Source organism: Papio anubis, chromosome 3 (genome assembly GCF_008728515.1).
Source record: "Papio anubis isolate 15944 chromosome 3, Panubis1.0, whole genome shotgun sequence".
NCBI classification, from domain to species: Eukaryota; Metazoa; Chordata; class Mammalia; order Primates; family Cercopithecidae; genus Papio; species Papio anubis.
This window is the reverse complement of record NC_044978.1, coordinates 62,108,971-62,126,118: the sequence shown is the minus strand read 5'-3', so window position 1 is coordinate 62,126,118 and position 17,148 is coordinate 62,108,971. Positions and strand designations below refer to the sequence as shown.

Genomic DNA, 17,148 nt, shown 5'->3' with positions numbered 1-17,148 from the left:
CTTGAAGCTACCCACATAAAATATCTGAGACAGAATTTCAACCCATGATGGACTTCTGAAGACTTTTGTAAATTTGTATATGGACCTACAAGGATTTTCTTTGGTCAGTGTGTGTCTTCTATTAAACTCTGTAGATCTCATTACAATAAAAAAAGGAAAAAGTCCAAACCTCACATTGTTAAGAGACAGAAAATTCTCCCAGAACAGTGCTTTTTGGGTTAGAAATCTGTTATAAATAAGCATTCCCTTGAATTTGTATTTTGCAGTAAGTTTCCATAAAATGTGTGAGATAAAAATAATAGTTCTTTCATAAGCTAAATAGCAGGAAAATCTAACAGTATATTAGTTCATCCTCACATTGCTATAAGGAACCACCCAAGACTGGGTAATTTATGAAGAAAAGAGGTTTAATTGACTCACAGTTATATGGGCTGTACAGGAAGCATGACTGAGAGGCCTCAGGAAACTTACAATCATGCTGGAAGGCAAAGTGGAAGCAGGCACATCTTCACATGGTAGAGCAGGCGAGAGAGAGTGAAGGGGAAATTCCACACACTTTTAAACAACCAAACTCACTATCATGAGAATAACAAAGGGGAAGTCACCACCATGATTCAATCACCTCCCATCAGGCCTTTCCTCCAGCACTGAGGATTACAATTCAACATGAGATTTGAGTGGGTACACAGAGCCAAGCCATATCAAATAGTCCATTCATCTATTTACTCAATAGTTAAATATATAAGTATACATTAGGCAATAAATATTGATTCAAATCTAATTTGTGCTTTATCCCTTATGAATGATCAATTATTATTCAATAGGGTAAGTGCTATAACATGATCTTATGATCTCGGTATTTGTCAAAAATTTCAAAATTTGAGTAATGCATGAAAAGGAAATGCATAAAAAGAGCAACTAACCACGCAGAAATAGGAAAGCTCTAATGGAAATAATATTTCATCTTGAAGAATTTGAAGCCACTCAAGATAGCAGAAATAATATGTGCCAAAAAGCTGAAGTGCAAAACAGAGGAATCTATTCAACAAATAATAGTAACTCAATATGGCTAAAGGCTAGGAATGAGGGAGAGGAGTGGCAGAAAAACACTAGAAAGATAAGAAGCAGGGTTAAGCGTTGAGTTTAGGGGTTTACACACTGCAAAGAAATTTAAATTTTATCCTCTGGGCAATAAAAACCCACGAAAATTTGGGGAATTTGGAGGGAGGAATAACATTATAAAATTTATGTTACAGAAAAATAACTCTGAAATTAGGATGAACAGTGGGGTGAAAGGAGTAAGTTTAGAAACAGGAAGGTCAGGTAGGAGACTGTAGACAAAAATGATAAAAATATAACTAGGCATAAGACAAACACTAGGGACCAGATATTAGAGAGAATCCCAAAGTAGAATCAACAGAATTTGGTGATGTGGGGGGTGAGGCAGAGAAGACTCTAAAATAACTCCAGGAATTTCAGCTTAAGGACTATATTAATGATGGTGACATTAATGGGGAATTCAAGAAATTGAGCCGGTTTGGGGGAGAAGAGATAACAGTGGGTTCAGTTTTACTTATGTTAGCTTTGCTGTCAACTCTGGGCATCCAAAAGTAAGGGTCTGAAGCGCAGAATAAATGTATTGACTGTAATTACTGTCCAGATTTGGGAGCCAGCACAGAAATCAGGAAGTGAATGAAATTGTGTGCAGGGTGAGAAAGAAGTCATGGAAAATTGAGAAAGGCAGGCTAGAAAACCATGAGAAAAAAAATGAGCAGTGTACTTGGGGGCAAGGAACAATAAAGTTTCATAATGGAATTGTCTGCTGCAGGGTAATCTGGAAGTCTGAATGGAGAATTTATAGTGTAGGTTGATGAGAAATACACTTATGGGAGGAGTTGAGTGGCCCCCAGAGGGATAGGAATACCACATCATTAAAAGAGATCAGAGTCACAGAGTTTGATTTAAGGATAATGAATTGGTAATTTTCAACAGGGGTGCCAAGACAACTCAGTGAGGAAAGAGCAGTCTTTTCAACACATCTTACATGGGCAACAGGATATATACATGCAAAATAATTAAGTTGAATCCCTCCCTTCCACCATACACAAAAATTAACTCAAAATGTATCACAGACCTAAATGTAAGAGCTAAACTAATAGTCTTTATGACTCCATGTTAGGAAGAGCCTTCTGTTATAACGTCAAAAGCACAAGCAACAAAAGACAAAGTAGATCCGTTGGACTTCATTAAAAATTTAAAATTTTTTGTGCTTAAAGGATTCTATCAAGAAAGTGGAAAGGCAACACATAGATGAGAGAAAATATTTGCAAATCTTCTATCTGATAGGAGATTTATATCTAGATTATATAAAGAACTCTTATAAGTCAATAATAAAAAGATATACTCCCCATCTGAGAATTAAGCAGATTCTGAACACACATTTCTCCAAAGGAGATATAGAAATGACCAATAAACACATGAAAAGTTGCTCAACATCATTAGCCATCAGGGAAATGCACATCAAAACCACAATGAGATACCACTTCACACCCACTCAGATGGCTATAATAAAAATGAGTGACAATAACAAGTGTTGATGAGGTGAGGATGCATAGAAAGTGAAATCCTTATACATTGCTAGTGAAAATGTAAAATCATGCAGCCACTTTGTAAAACAATCTGGCAGTTCTTCATAATGTTAAACCTAGAGTTAACCCAGCAATTCTACTCCTAGGTAAATACCCAAAGAAATTTAAAATATGCATGCACTGTTATCACTTATAAGTGGTAGCTAAATGATGAGAACACATGGACACATCGGGGAAAACACACACTGGGTCCTGTCAGAGGGTGGAGGGTGAGAGGAGGTAGAGGATCAGGAAGAATAGTTAATGGATGCTGGGCTTAATACCTGGGTGAAAAGATGATCTGTGCAGCAAACCACCATGGCACATGTTTACCTATGGAACAAATCTACACATCCTGCACATGTACCCTTGAACTTAAAAGCTGAAATTTTTTAAATGCATGCACACAAAAACCTGTACACAAGTGTTTACAGCAACATTTTTCATAAAAACCAAAAAGTAAAAACAACCAAAACGTTCATCGAATCATGAATGGATAAATGAAACATGGCATATACACACAATGGAATGTTACTCAACAATAAAAAGGAATGACATACCGATACTTGCTACGATACAGATGAAACTTGAAAACATTAAGTGAAAAAAGTCAGTCACAAAGAACACAAACTGTATGATTCCATTTACATGAAATGCCCAAAACAGGAAAATCCACAGAGACAAAAAAACAGATTGGTGGTTGCCTAAGGCTAGGAGTTGAGGAAAAATGGAACGTGATAGCTAATGAGTACAGGCTTTCATTTGGGGGTGCTGAAATGTTCTCAACTTTATTGTAGTGATAGATGAATAACTCTGTGAATATACAAAAAGTCACTGAATGGTATGTTTTAAATGGGTGAAATGTATGGTATCTGAATTATATCTGAATAAACTGTTATTTAAAAAAATAATAATGATTTAGGATCTTTCCCAGATTCAGCTCCAAGGATTCATTCCCAGTTTCATAATTTTTATAAATATTTGTAAACTTAAATAATGAAGCAACACTGATGTTAGTAACTTACACAGGGAACTAAAACAAGCTGCTAACAACAACAGTTACCAGCATCAACAGTTACCCCAATGCCACTGATGTCTGACACTGGGGAACATCAGCAGACTGAAGGAGAGGCCTCTTTGGTAAGCAGCAAGAGTGGTTATATCTTCCTCCAGTGACTGTGACATAAATTCCTGTTTCTGAGCTGTAGCAGGAAAGGAGGAAAATGGCAGAAACCACAGGTAGCCAAGAATTGGTCAATGGAGCACATGGGAAGCACTTCTCCCAGAATGATGGTGATGGAATTATAGATGTTCTTGGATTCCTTAAGAGTGGGTGGAATTACTAATTTGAGACTGTCACTCTAACATTATTTTAACCCTCACATCACTCTTAAGCCAAACTGCGCTGGATCCACACAGCATACAGAGAGGGCAAGTAGGATGAGAATAAGAGACACTTTAGATTCAGAAATTTCACCATTGCCCCCTCCTGCACCTAGGAAGAAATGGGTGTTTAATGTATTTTGCTCATGACTGCAGTATGCGTGTATTTTTTCCTTCTCTGTGTTTTCTAAACTTTCGCTAAAAGGATTCATTAAATCATCTTGTTCAGATGGCTTGGGATTGTATTTCTGTTGCTTACCCTGTGCTGCTAGGTTCTATAGTATTTCTATAATAATGTAACAAGAATAGTGCTGCACTGTGATCTATCATATAGAGCTATATGAATGAAAACTTTTGATCCATTTTTTAAAAAAAATGTATCCTGTTTGCAAAGACACAGTAAAGTTGCATCTTATAGACTATAGGCAGTAAAGCTAACAATAAACCTTATTTAACATATACACTCAAACAAAAGAATTTGATAACTATACCAAGAGCACTTTTAAAAGAGTGATGAGGACAGAGCCACTAATTCTATAGGTTGAATATGGGGTAAGTGAGTAGAGGTAACAATTACAGACTGCTTTTCTCAGCAAGTTTGGCAGTACCCTCCTCACTACTGTTAAGTCCTCCTATCCAATCCTCATTTCCTTACTGACTTTACAGTAAAGAGGTTGCCAAGCGTTTGGAGTTTTGTCCCATTCTTTTTTTTTACTACTATTAAAATCTTTTATTTTTTAGAGTACTTTTAAGTTCACAGCAAAATTGAGAGGAAGGTACAGAGATATCCCATATACTCCCACCCTCACACATGCTTCCCCCATTATCAACATCCCTCACCAGAGTGGTACATTTGTTACAATCAATGGACCTACATTGACACATCATTCTTACACAAAGTTTGTAGTTTACATTGGACTCACTCTCGGTGGTGTAGATTCTATGGAAAAAATGTATAATGGCATGTTATCCACCATTATATTATTATACAGAGTATTTTTGTTGCTCTAAAAACCCTCTGTACTTCACTTATCTGTTACTGAAACACCAGAGTATTGATCTAGGTTCTGCTGCTTACCAAACAGAAGGCCGATGATTGAGACAATCATTATTGCCAAGGAAGAAGGCATTAGTCAGTTGCTGTGGCAGAGGAGATAGGAGATGAGTCTCAAATCTATCTCCCTGACCAACTAAACTAGAAGTTTATATGGCAGGGAAGAAATGTAAAAATGTGTAAGAAAACAGGAACAACGAAGGGCCAATGAAACAACCATGATTAATGAGGGGTCCAGCATCTATCTCATTGTCTGGATGTAGTGATCTGGTGAGGTTTGAGTTCTATAATGAGGGTCCTGGGGGTTCTTTCTTAAAGAAGGAACTCAGATAAAACAGATGTAAGTTTCAAGCTTTAAGACCAGAAGGGTCCATTTCTATGTTTAAAAAAAAAAAAATGTGCCGGGCACAGTGGCTCATGCCTGTAATCCCAGCATTTTGGGAGGCTGAGGCAGGTGGATCACCTGAGGTCAGGAGTTCGAGACCAGCCTGGCCAACATGGCAAAACCCTAAGTTTTGTACTAAAAATACAAAACTTAACCGGGCGTGGTGGCACCTGTAATCCCAGCTATTTGGGAGACTGAGGCAGGAGAATCGGTTGAACCTGGGAGGCAGAGGTTGCAGTGAACTGAGATTGCACCACCAAACTCTAGCCTGGGAGAAAAGAGTGAAACTCTGTCTCAAAAAAAGTAAAAAATAAAAAAATAAAAAAAGCTATCTGTGGGATTTTTGGATTGGTTTCATATCCCTCACTTCCCCTAAACTCTGGCAACCTCTGGCAACCACTGATCTTTCTTAATGTCACCATAGTTTTGCTTTTTCCAGAATGTCATATAATTGGAATTATATAATATGCAGCCTTTTCAGATTGGCTTCTTTCACTTAGTAATATGCATTTAAGTTTCCTTCATGTATTTTCATAACTTTCTAGTTCTTTAACACTGAATAATATTCCATTGTCTGGATGTACAACATTTATTTATCCATTCACCTACTGGAGAACATCCTGGTTGCTTTCAAGTTTTGGCAATTATAAACAATGCTGCTATAAACATCTGTGTTTAGGTTTTTATGTAGACATAAGTTTTCAGTTCATTTGGGTAAATACCAAGAAGCATGATAGCTGGATTATATGATAAGAGTATGTTTAGTTTTGTAAGACATTGCCAAACTGTCTTCCAAAGTGGCTGTACCATTTTGCAGTACCACCAGCAATGAATGAGAATTCCTGTTGCTCCACATCCTTGCCAGCACTTTTCATTGTCAGTTTTCTGAATTTTGGCCATTCTAATATGTTTGTGGTAATATCTCATGGTTGTTCTAATTTGTATTTCCCTGATGACATATGATGTACAGCATCTTTTCACATGCTTGCTTATTTGCCATCTGTGTATCTTCTTTGGTGAGTTTTCAAAATCTTTGACCCACTTTTTAATCATGTTGTTTTCTGTTGAGTTTTTAGAGTTCTTTATATTATTTGGATAACAGTACTTTGTCAGATATGTCTTATGCAAATATTTTTCCTAGTCTGTAATTTGTCTTTCCATTCTCTTGACAATGTCTTTCACACAGCAGAAATATTTACTTTTAATGAAATCCAGTTTATCAGTTCTTTTTTTAATGGACTGTGCCTTTGTTGTCATATCTAAAAAGTCAACATCAAACCCAAGATCATCTGGATTTCCTCCTATGTTATCTTCCAGCAGTTTTATAGTTTTGCATTTTATATTCACATCTATGATCCATTTTTAATTAATTTTTGTAAAGGATATAAGGTCTGTGTCAAGATTCTTTTTGTTTTGTTTTTATTTTTTGCACACCGATGTCCATTTGTTTGTTCTAACACCATTTATTTAAAAGACTATATTTTTCTCCAGATGCCAACTGTTTTCATTTAAAATATGTTCACATTATGACTAGAATTTTCAACTGTCATTCTAATTCCATTCAAAAACTGACACACTGTTACAGTCCTCAAAATTAGTAAGCTAAATAACAAACAGGAATAAAGATAAATATTATTTTTAAGATAGATAAATCCTGCGTATTCAAACATTTTACATCTCTTTTACTCTCTTCAGTCCCATACTTATGTATATGTGTTTAATACTCATGTATGTATCACTTATCTACCTGTTTTGAAGAGTTTTCTACCTTTCTTAGGTCATATTTTTATTCCTTTTCACCATTCCTCTCTTCTATTTTCTACCCCAATGACAGGTATGGAATATAGTTACCTTGACTGACCAAGTTTTATAAATAATCAGGATAGAACTTTGCCTTATTTGGCATTATTCAATCTCTTGCTCTAATGAAAAGGACCCCTTAGCTTGAGAACTCTGCCTCTATCTCTCCAGTCAGGATTAAGTAATATTCATTTTTATCATAACTTCACTATTAGATAATTATTCCTCCCATAGGCATATTGTATCTAATAGTAAAGTTATGATAAAAATAATGTGTACTACGTAGAATGCTGATTTTCAAAATTCCTTTGACACAGTTCTACACCAAAAGATACATTTATATTAATTTTGAGTAAAGGATGGTGAGGACTGATTTGTCATGGATAGGAAACTAAATTACAGACAAGTAACAGGAATACCAAGGGTTACTTTTTGTAGTTGGGATATATACAGAGCTGAAATTCTAAACATGGTCTGCAAGAATAAATCCTGGAATTAGTCTTATGTTATAAATTACCCCAACAGAGTGTACACAAAGGAATCTCTACGATTTCAAATGATACTGAGATACTCTGAAACCTATAGGAATAAGAAGCCAAATCAAAACAATTTTAAAGGATGGCACACCCTAAGGTAAAAGTTTCAGTCCCAGAAAAGAACACAGAAGCAAACCCAATATTTCTCTTTATAAAAAAGGACATCACCAGCATTTTCCTCCAGGGATTGTTTGTGCTTCTCATTGCTTTAACTAACAACAATATTTATAACAAGCTGGAAAAAATATATTTAAGTTAGGGTTCAAATCACTAAAAACAAAGAAGGAATAAATGGGCATCAGAGCCACAAATCAATGTCTTACACATGCATAACCAAAAAATCCACTGAGCAAAACAAACCAAGCCATCCTCAGAAACACTGACTCACTAACCTAAGAAAACACAAACACTGGTAAGAAGGAAGACTGAAAATATGAATTCTCATTTTGTCTTTCCTCTTGCCTCAAAATAATTTGCATGGAAAGAATCAACAAAAGGCCCTGAATCAAAATAAAGTAGACTAAAAAGATGAGTTTTCAAATGGTTAGTTCTATACCAGAGAACTCAATGAGGAATAATAAAAAAAATTAATAATGAATTTGGACACTTTCATGATTTGAAAGTTGGTCTGGGCAAGGGAATGGGAGTCATTATAAAAGCATTTTTGCTAAGAGTTCAACTTTTTGCAGCAAGCTTGGTGGCCAAGTTTGGCGACATGACATTAGTATCATAAAATTGTAGAGTACTTGGAAAGCAGTATATTACACTGGAGATCACTACACTGGTTTGGCAGGTCTGGATACTTTTATTAGGAAACATTTCCATTGCAACAGCAAATACAACATTAAAGAGACCAGATCCAATTTTCAGGATGTTTATGATCAATAATTTCCTGTGACAGGAACTTGGGAGCCATGTCTCTGGGTGCAATGTGTATCCAGATATGTGAAATAAAAGTACATAAACTACTTCTGCAGACTGAGTGCCTATCTGTATGCACAGCACCAGCTCTGTAGAGTTGTAAAACAGCAGTGTGGAAGGACAAAGTCAAAAGCTCACTAGGCCAAATGGTAGTGATGAGCACATCAATTTATCATATTTGCTCACTGAATTTCTTCTAAATGATGGAAAAAAGAAAGGGAGAATAGGCAATAAAATACTGGGTATGTCATGTAATCAATCTATTTTTTCAGAATATCCTTATATACATATACATATACATACACATATTGTGTGTTTGTGTGTGTGTGTATCTAGATAGAGGAAGAGAGAAGGAGAGAGAGAGAAAATGCACGAAATAGACACACCCAACAACTGTACATGAAACATTTTCACATATACCTGTCTGTTATGGCCAAGGAGAGAGAGTGAGACACACAGTATATGTCTGAAGGCCATCACTAAGTATGCTAGATGGCATATTGTGGAATAAAGATGACTTTATAAATCTAATTAATAACAAGTGAAAGTCCTAACATTGATTAATTGATTTATTTGGTATTAGTAATTATAAGAGAAACTTTGGATATTATAATGGTTTATCGTGGAGAAAAGTAATGGTCTAGGCAAATATTTTATGGCTAAGACCTCGAAAGCACAGGCAACAAAAACAAAAATAAACAAATGGGACTAAATTAAACTAAAAGCTTCTGCACAGCAAAGGAAACCATCAACAGAGTGAAGAGCCAACCTGTAGAATGGGAAAAAAAAATGAAAATTATTCATCCAACAAGGACCAATATCCGGAATATTCAAGGAACTCAACTCAACAGCAAATAAATAAATAAATAAAAATAATCCCATTAAAAAGTGAGAAAGGATCTGAATAGATATTTCACAAAAGTGACATGCAAATGACCAACATCACTAATCATCAAATAAATGCAAACCTAAACCACAATGAGATATCGTCTCACCCCAGCTAGAATGGCTATTATCAAAATGACAAAAAACAAAATAGCAAATGCTGGCAAAGATGCAGAGAAAAGAAAACACTTAAACACTGTTGGTGGGAATGTAAATTAATACAATCATTATGGAAAATAGTATGACAGTTTCTCAAAAAATTAAAGAGAACCACTATATGACTCAGGAATCCCACTACTGGGAATATATCCAAAGAAAATTAAATCAGAATATGAAAGGGATAGCTGCACCTGCATGTTTATTGCAGCACTATTTACAATAGCCAAGTATGAAATCAACCTAAGCATCCAACAACAAATGAACAAAATAATTTGTTGTATATATACACAATAGAATGTTACTTGGCCATTAAAAAGAATAAGGCTGGGCGCGGTGCTCATGTCTGTAATCCCAGCACTTTGGGAGGCCAAGGTGGGCAGATCATGAGGTCAGGAGATCGAGACCATCCTGGCTAACACGGTGAAACCCCACCTCTATTAAAATACAAAAAAAATTAGCTGGGCATGGTGGCGGGCACCTGTAGTCCCAGCTACTTGGGAGACTGATGCAGGAGAACGGCATTAACCCCGGAGGCAGAGCTTGCAGTGAGCTGAGATCAAGCCACTGCACTCCAGCCTGGGTGACAGAATGAGAGTCCATCTCAAAAAAAAAAAAGAAAAAGTAAAAGAAAGAATAAAATTTTGAGGTTACTAGGTTAAGTGAACTAAGTCAGCCACACAAAGACAAATGTCACAGTTCTCACTCATATATGGTAACTAAAAATGTTGATCTCATGGAGATACTGTACAGAATGATAGATACTAGGGCCTGGGAGGGATATGATGGGGTGCGAGTGAGGGAGCTATGAAGAGTGGTTGGTTAATAGGTATAAACATACAGTTCAATAGAAGGAATACGTTCTAGTGTTCAACAGCGCGGTAGGATACTGTAGTTAACAATAATTTATTGTATATTTCAAAATAACTAGAAGAGTTGAAATGCTCCCAACACAACTGATAAATGTCTGAGATAACATCCTAAATACCCTAATTTGTTCATTATACATTGCATGCGTGTATCAAAATATCACATGGACCCCATAAACATATATTATTATGTATCAATAAAAAAACTTCTGACAAATAGAATAAAGGAAAGAAATAAAAAGTCTATCTGAGGCATCTACAACTATCCAATTAGCCTTCCTAATTTTAGAGATTACCATGTGAGTTCACGCCTAAACAGAGGTTTAGAGGCTTAGCTTCCCAGCACATATACTTCTACTACTTAGTTAACAGATGGAGTCAGTATGTCAAATCTGTGACTTTAAATTCATTTCTATGTCAATAGAATATATTGCCTGAAATAGAGGGTTGTATTATGTTGAGGCAAAAGCAGAATGGCAAGGAAGAAAGTTCAACCTGGATACAAGTCTTTCAGTAAGACAAGTAGAATAAAGGAAAAAATGAGATTGAACCAGAAAATTGTGTCTCATATGTGGAATGATACTTCTTTGTTTTCCTGAAACTATCTTTATGGTACCCTGACAGAATAAACTGGTTCCAATTTCTATGAACTAATAAAATAAATAAGTGTGGCTCCAGGAAACATAAATGAATGAAGCTACTATATAAAGTGCAAAGTAAAAGGAAGAACTTTTATGGGGAAACATGAATATGCTAAATTTTTCACAATTGCATATGTACAGTTATATCTCTATAGAAAGACACGAGTTATTATATTTAACTTCTTGTTACTTTTCAGTGTAAAGGAAAGAGTTACAGATCAAGGACTCTCCTCTTCAGCAAAAATACAGTAGACCCTGGATTATGGAAAGTGATTTGACAATCTGCATGTCTATGCAGCCTTACAGGCAGAGAATGTATCAGAGTTAGTCAAGATGCTTTGACTCATTACTTCAGATTGCAGTTCAATACGTTGAACCAATAAATACATTTTAAGATATATGTGAGTTTTGGAAATTACATTTTGATTGCTCAAAGAGGCAAGTGAATTTTTCACACTTGTTTACTTTGCCTGAATTAGATTACAGTGTATTAACATCATCGTTACAGATGTTAGTAAGTGGTACTCATACTGCTTGTAGGTTTTTACCAGAACTTCCTCAAATAGTTGTGTTTATGGAATCTGGCAGGTTGGCATATGTTGCTTTCCATCCCTCTTCTAGTCCTAGCATGCTGAAAAGATCTGAAATATAAAAACCAAATACTGTTTGCACACAATTATATTAATTCAGTGTTTGTACTAGATATAAAGCTGGTGAACACTTTTCTCATCATGCAACCAAATATCTGACCTTGTCAGTGTCAGCCCCAGTTTAGGACTAGCATACAGTGGTGTCTTTTCTTCCTACTTCCTCAGTTCTGGTGGTCACACCCTGATGGTCGAACTTCTGAACTACAAAATCCATGCCATGGTCAAAATCAGCCTGAGATAAAACAGACCCACCTTGTTTAATACAGAATACTCTGAAGATCCCATGAAAGGTGGAGGAGAAGGTAGAGGAGAGAGGGTAACATTTGCTTTTTACCACCATCTCTAAGGCTTTCAATGACGTTTTATTTTTAGGTAAATATTACATACAATGAAATGCTCAAAATCAGCCCAAGAAAGTTCCCAGGGAACCATTCCAGGCAATCCCCATATGCCCACAGGCAACCATTGTTCTGATTTCTAATACCATATGTTAGTTAGTTCTCCCTGTTCATAATCTTCATGTAACTGGGATCATACGGTACTAAATCTTTTGTGTTTGACTTCTTTGCTTCAAACAGTGTTTTAAGCCTCATCCCTGTAGTTGCATCCATAGTTTGTTCTTTTTGTCTATCCTAGTTGACATTCCTCATGTACTTAGTATTCTGCAGTTGTTGAGTGTAAAGAAAACACCTCGGGGCGGGGGGTGGGGGGGAGCGGAGCAAGATGGCCGAATAAGAGCAGCTCCAGTATCCAACTCCCAGCGCCAGCAACACAGAAGACCGGTGATTTCGGCATTTTCAACTGAGGTACTGGGTTCATCTCACTGGGGAGTGCCGGACAATCGGTACTGGTCAGCTGCTGCAGCCCAACCAGCAAGAGCTGAAGCAGGGCGAGGCATTGCCTCACCTGGGAAGCGCAAGGGGGAAGGGAATCCCTTTTCCTAGCCAGGGGAACTGAGACACACAACACCTGGAGAATCGGGTAACTCCCACCCCAATATTGCGCTTTGAGCAAACAGGCACACCAGGAGATCATATCCCACACCTGGCCGGGAGGGTCCCACACCCACGGAGCCTCCCTCATTGCTATCACAGCAGTCTGTGATCTACCGGCAAGGAAGCAGCGAGGCTGGGGGAGGGGCGCCCGCCATTGCTGAGGCTTAAGTAGGTAAACAAAGCTGCTGGGAAGCTCCAACTGGGTGGAGCTCACAGCAGCTCAAGGAAACCTGCCTGTCTCTGTAGACTCCACCTCTGGGGGCAGGGCACAGTAAACAATAACAAAGCAGCAGACACCTCTGCAGACGCAAACGACTCTGTCTGACAGCTTTGAAGAGAGCAGTGGATCTCCCAACACGGAGGTTGAGATCTGAGAAGGGACAGACTCCCTGCTCAAGCGGGTCCCTGACCCCTGAGTAGCCTAACTGGGAGACATCCCCCACTAGGGGCAGACCAACACCCCACACCTCACAGAGTGGACTACACCCCTGAGAGGAAGCTTCCAAAGCAAGAATCAGACAGGTACACTCGCTGTTCAGAAATATTCTATCTTCTGCAGCCTCTGCTGCTGATACCCAGGCAAACAGGGTCTGGAGTGGACCTCAAGCAATCTCCAACAGACCTACAGCTGAGGGTCCTGACTGTTAGAAGGAAAACTATCAAACAGGAAGGACACCTACACCAAAACCCCATCAGTACATCACCATCATCAAAGACCAGAGGCAGATAAAACCACAAAGATGGGGAAAAAGCAGGGCAGAAAAGTTGGAAATTCAAAAAGTAAGAGCGCATCTCCCCCGGCAAAGGAGCGCAGCTCATCGCCAGCAACGGATCAAAGCTGGACGGAGAATGACTTTGACGAGATGAGAGAAGAAGGCTTCAGTCCATCAAATTTCTCAGAGCTAAAGGAGGAATTATGTACCCAGCGCAAAGAAACTAAAAATCTTGAAAAAAAAGTGGAAGAATTGATGGCTAGAGTAATTAATGCAGAGAAGGTCCTAAACGAAATGAAAGAGATGAAAACCATGACACGAGAAATACGTGACAAATGCACAAGCTTCAGTAACCGACTCGATCAACTGGAAGAAAGAGTATCAGCAATTGAGGATCAAATGAATGAAATGAAGCGAGAAGAGAAACCAAAAGGAAAAAGAAGAAAAAGAAATGAACAAAGCCTGCAAGAAGTATGGGATTATGTAAAAAGACCAAATCTACGTCTGATTGGGGTGCCTGAAAGCGAGGGGGAAAATGGAACCAAGTTGGAAAACACTCTTCAGGATATCATCCAGGAGAACTTCCCCAACCTAGTAGGGCAGGCCAACATTCAAATCCAGGAAATACAGAGAACGCCACAAAGATACTCCTCGAGAAGAGCAACTCCAAGACACATAATTGCCAGATTCACCAAAGTTGAAATGAAGGAAAAAATCTTAAGGGCAGCCAGAGAGAAAGGTCGGGTTACCCACAAAGGGAAGCCCATCAGACTCACAGCAGATCTCTCGGCAGAAACTCTCCAAGCCAGAAGAGAGTGGGGGCCAATATTCAACATTCTTAAAGAAAAGAATTTTAAACCCAGAATTTCATATCCAGCCAAACTAAGTTTCATAAGTGAAGGAGAAATAAAATCCTTTACAGATAAGCAAATGCTTAGAGATTTTGTCACCACTAGGCCTGCCTTACAAGAGACCCTGAAGGAAGCACTCAACATGGAAAGGAACAACCGGTACCAGCCATTGCAAAAACATGCCAAAATGTAAAGACCATCGAGGCTAGGAAGAAACTGCATCAACTAACGAGCAAAATAACCAGTTAATATCATAATGGCAGGATCAAGTTCACACATACCAATATTAACCTTAAATGTAAATGGACTAAATGCTCCAATTAAAAGACACAGACTGGCAAACTGGATAAAGAGTCAAGACCCATCAGTCTGCTGTATTCAGGAGACCCATCTCACACGCAGAGACATACATAGGCTCAAAATAAAGGGATGGAGGAAGATTTACCAAGCAAATGGAGAACAAAAAAAAGCAGGGGTTGCAATCCTAGTCTCTGATAAAACAGACTTTAAACCATCAAAGATCAAAAGAGACAAAGAAGGCCATTACATAATGGTAAAGGGATCAATTCAACAGGAAGAGCTAACTATCCTAAATATATATGCACCCAATACAGGAGCACCCAGATTCATAAAGCAAGTCCTTAGAGACTTACAAAGAGACTTAGACTCCCATACAATAATAATGGGAGACTTCAACACTCCACTGTCAACATTAGACAGATCAACAAGACAGAAAGTTAACAAGGATATCCAGGAATTGAACTCATCTCTGCAGCAAGCAGACCTAATAGACATCTATAGAACTCTCCACCCCAAATCAACAGAATATACATTCTTCTCAGCACCACATCGTATTTACTCCAAAATTGACCACGTAATTGGAAGTAAAGCACTCCTCAGCAAATGTACAAGAACAGAAATTATAACAAACGGTCTCTCAGACCACAGTGCAATCAAACTAGAACTCAGGACTAAGAAACTCAATCAAAACCGCTCAACTACATGGAAACTGAACAACCTGCTCCTGAATGACTACTGGGTACATCACGAAATGAAGGCAGAAATAAAGATGTTCTTTGAAACCAGTGAGAACAAAGATACAACATACCAGAATCTCTGGGACACATTTAAAGCAGTGTGTAGAGGGAAATTTATAGCACTAAATGCCCACAAGAGAAAGCAGGAAAGATCTAAAATTGACACTCTAACATCGCAATTAAAAGAACTAGAGGAGCAAGAGCAAACACATTCGAAAGCTAGCAGAAGGCAAGAAATAACTAAGATCAGAGCAGAACTGAAGGAGATAGAGACACAAAAAACCCTCCAAAAAATCAATGAATCCAGGAGTTGGTTTTTTGAAAAGATCAACAAAATTGATAGACCACTAGCAAGACTAATACAGAAGAAAAGAGAGAAGAATCAAATCGACGCAATTAAAAATGATAAAGGGGATATCACCACCGACCCCACAGAAATACAAACTACCATCAGAGAATACTATAAACACCTCTACGCAAATAAACTGGAAAACCTAGAAGAAATGGATAATTTCCTGGACACTTACACTCTTCCAAGACTAAACCAGGAAGAAGTTGAATCCCTGAATAGACCAATAGTAGGCTCTGAAATTGAGGCAATAATTAATAGCCTACCAACCAAAAAAAGTCCAGGACCAGATGGATTCACAGCTGAATTCTACCAGAGGTATAAGGAGGAGTTGGTACCATTCCTTCTGAAACTATTCCAATCAATAGAAAAAGAGGGAATCCTCCCTTACTCATTTTATGAGGCCAACATCATCCTGATACCAAAGCCTGGCAGAGATACAACAAAAAAAGAGAATTTTAGACCAATATCCCTGATGAACATCGATGCAAAAATCCTCAATAAAATACTGGCAAACCGGATTCAGCAACACATCAAAAAGCTTATCCACCATGATCAAGTGGGCTTCATCCCTGGGATGCAAGGCTGGTTCAACATTCGCAAATCAATAAACATAATCCAGCATATAAACAGAACCAAAAACAAGAACCACATGATTATCTCAATAGATGCAGAAAAGGCTTTGGACAAAATTCAACAGCCCTTCATGCTAAAAACGCTCAATAAATTCGGTATTAATGGAACGTATCTCAAAATAATAAGAGCTATTTATGACAAACCCACAGCCAATATCATACTGAATGGGCAAAAACTGGAAAAATTCCCTTTGAAAACTGGCACAAGACAGGGATGCCCTCTCTCACCACTCCTATTCAATATAGTGTTGGAAGTTCTGGCTAGGGCAATCAGGCAAGAGAAAGAAATCAAGGGTATTCAGTTAGGAAAAGAAGAAGTCAAATTGTCCCTGTTTGCAGATGACATGATTGTATATTTAGAAAACCCCATTGTCTCGGCCCAAAATCTCCTTAAGCTGATAAGCAACTTTAGCAAAGTCTCAGGATACAAAATTAATGTGCAAAAATCACAAGCATTCTTATACACCAGTAACGGACAAACAGAGAGCCAAATCATGAATGAACTTCCATTCACAATTGCTTCAAAGAGAATAAAATACCTAGGAATCCAACTTACAAGGGATGTAAAGGACCTCTTCAAGGACAACTACAAACCACTGCTCAGTGAAATAAAAGAGGACACAAACAAATGGAAGAACATACCATGCTCATGGATAGGAAG

The 17,148-nt window shown here is 37.8% G+C and overlaps 1 long non-coding RNA gene across 1 annotated transcript in view; it reads right to left on the bottom strand.

Annotated features, from left to right (window-relative positions):
- Positions 1 to 10,401: 10,401 nt before the first annotated feature.
- LOC103884624 overlaps positions 10,402 to 17,148 on the bottom strand; it is a 31,791-nt gene continuing 25,044 nt past the window's right edge. The window contains exons 4-5 of the long non-coding RNA XR_002522197.2: positions 12,008 to 12,139; positions 10,402 to 11,898 (exon numbers count right to left, since the gene is read on the bottom strand). This is a non-coding gene — a long non-coding RNA (uncharacterized LOC103884624). The remainder of the gene's footprint in view (positions 11,899 to 12,007; positions 12,140 to 17,148) is intronic.